At 54.2% G+C, this 2500-nt stretch overlaps 1 long non-coding RNA gene and 2 other non-coding genes across 5 annotated transcripts in view; 2 read left to right on the top strand and 1 right to left on the bottom strand.

The window, feature by feature from the left end:
• Positions 1 to 2500, bottom strand: part of LOC138363911 (uncharacterized) — a 564751-nt gene that overhangs the window by 388295 nt on the left and 173956 nt on the right. The window lies entirely within an intron of this gene.
• Positions 806 to 967, top strand: LOC138364216 (5.8S ribosomal RNA). Its single transcript, XR_011228343.1, has one exon. It is a non-coding gene; the product is annotated as a 5.8S ribosomal RNA (ribosomal RNA).
• LOC138364218 (large subunit ribosomal RNA) overlaps positions 2070 to 2500 on the top strand; it is a 4366-nt gene continuing 3935 nt past the window's right edge. The window contains exon 1 of the ribosomal RNA XR_011228345.1: positions 2070 to 2500. This exon is cut by the window's right edge and continues 3935 nt beyond it. This is a non-coding gene — a ribosomal RNA (large subunit ribosomal RNA).

Here is a 2500-nt window from a genome sequence, read left to right as displayed (position 1 = left end):
GAGGCCTTCGGACTGGCGCTCTTGGATGTTCTACCCCTCGCGTCTCGGCGCAAGGGGTTCTCGCCTCGAGCTGACGGAAAGATGTCCAAACTTGATCATTTAGAGGAAGTAAAAGTCGTAACAAGGTTTCCGTAGGTGAACCTGCGGAAGGATCATTACAGTTTGTGACGCGAGAGCTGCAACCATCGGCTCGTCGTCGTCGTTCGAGTATTCTTCAATGCGAAGAAGGCAAGGGTAGCCTTGGGAGCCGCACCCAATTGCCGTGGGAAAGGAGAAAGCGGATAAACGGCGGGGAGATCAACACCCACTGTGAGACAATAACAGGTCTGTGATGTCGGACTGACATGACATGTCAGTCAGTCCGACCGGCGCAGGTCACAGTCCTAGCGCCGTATACTGCTTTAGAGTCGTCTGTTGGGGCTCGCGACACCCGTCACCGACATCTTTCTTCCTTGTCCCCGGTCGCTCAGTGGCTTCCGGCACCCACACCATAGAGAGAAAGCAGCAGGCGAAGACGCTACTGCTCCTCTCGTTGACAGGGCCGGCGCCTGCTACTCTGGCGGCGTCTAGTGCTGGGTTTTCCTTGACACGCTTCCCAGTGGGCCCCTCCCTCCCCGCCTTCACTCTACTGTAAACGTAAATGTACGTGTGCGGCAGAGGAGGAAAAAGGGGAGAGAGAAAAAAAGCATTTTATGTGTCTTCTAACCAAAGTCGGGCTCTTACCAGCCCTATCAAACCCCCCATACATTACGTCCTCCTATGATGGAGTGATAGACGGCCGACAGGCCTTAATAAAAACATATACAACTCTTAACGGTGGATCACTTGGCTCGTGGGTCGATGAAGACCGCAGCTAACTGCGTGTCGGTATGTGAATCGCAAGAATACCAGATACATCGACAAGTCGAACGCACATTGCGGCGGCAGTCCTGATATGTGTACTGTCGCCACTCCTGCGCGAGGGTCGGAATAACATCCATCGGGCGAGTAGCTGTTGCGGCCTCCATATTCTGCTCTTTGGCAGGCTCAACGATGCGCTTTGGCCTGCTCTGGGGAACGACGCCCGCCACTGCCCCCCGAATGAGAAGGCAGGAGGCAAACCGGGAGTCCCCCTAATATTTGACAAACGAGCCCCTAGCACACCTCATCATGCTGTGAAAGAAAGACGCTTTTCGTCCTATTTCTGCAACAGAGGCCTGCCGCCCTTTGAGTGAGAAAACACTCGACGTCTGCTGCGGATCCGATTGTCCCACAGACGTGCAGCAAGCAAAGCCGCCAGTTTCCACCCCTCCGTGGACTGGAAGGCACAACACAAGGGTATGGCTAGAGGACCGGGTCGGAAAGGCGACATGCCATGCGTCGCCGTCCAGAGGTAGTAGTGTTGCCAGGGAAATTGAACGCTTGAGGAACCTCCCGCCTATCACACACACTCTCTACGGACCGACTCAACCGGATTTCATTTACTTTGGGCCTAGCAGAATTCGAGAGAGAGAAGAAATGGTGCCAAATAACGCTCATGAACGAGTAAATTACACCAGTACCACAGGTGCATGTATGAGAGAGAGGCGTGTGCGCACAGAAAGTAGTGCTATACTACTACTGTTGTTATTATTATTGTTACAATTTCGTTGGCATGTGTGCACCCTAGTGGTAGCCGCTGCCACAGTTGTGGGGCCTATTAAGCAACGCTTGCTGAAACCGAAGTGACGGCGTGTCTGGCGCAAGCCGTCAGAACGGCCAATTCGGATTTTCAGTGCGTTGGCTGGGGGAACAGTAACAGCCGTGGCATCATCAGCAGCAGCCGCTGTGTTTGTTGCTGGTTGTGGTGCGAGGGAGCGACCGCCTGTCGTCATGACGGCGGAGGTGCTGCTCCCGTGCTGTGCTTTGCCCCTCAGCAAAAGGCGTAGCCAGAGTGCTCGCCGACGGGGGTGGCGTCCTTGATTGATCAAATCAAAATGTGTGTGACTGTGTGTGGTGTGTTTTGCGCCGAGAGACCGCCCCTCGAGCGATGATCGATGATCAAATAAAATTTTAAACCACCAGCGCACGAAAAAAAAAAAACCCACCGTCGACCTCGTGTCGGGAGAGACCTACCCGCCAAATTTAAGCATATTAATAAGCGGAGAAAAGAAACCAACAGGGATTCCCTTAGTAAGGGCGCCTGAACGGGGAAGAGCCCAGCGCATAACCTCGTGTCTTAACCGGCACGAGGGGTGTTGCGTTTCGGAGGGTCCGGCACGCCGTCCCATACCGCCTAAGTCAAGCTTGAAAAGCGGCCACTACCCATGGAGGGTGACAGGCCCGTGTGGCGGCGCCCGCGAGGGCATAGATGGGGCGGTCGGGAAAGGGCCCTCTCTGTAGAGTCGGGTTGCTTAATAATGCAGCCCAAGCAGGTGGTAAACTCCATCTAAGGCTAAATATGACCACGAGACCGATAGAGGACAAGTACCGTGAGGGAAAGTTGAAAAGAACTTTGAAGAGAGAGTTCAAGAGTACGTGA

This window comes from Procambarus clarkii, chromosome 12, assembly GCF_040958095.1.
Source record: "Procambarus clarkii isolate CNS0578487 chromosome 12, FALCON_Pclarkii_2.0, whole genome shotgun sequence".
Lineage (NCBI taxonomy): Eukaryota > Metazoa > Arthropoda > Malacostraca > Decapoda > Cambaridae > Procambarus > Procambarus clarkii.
This window is presented reverse-complemented; position numbering and strand designations above follow the sequence as displayed.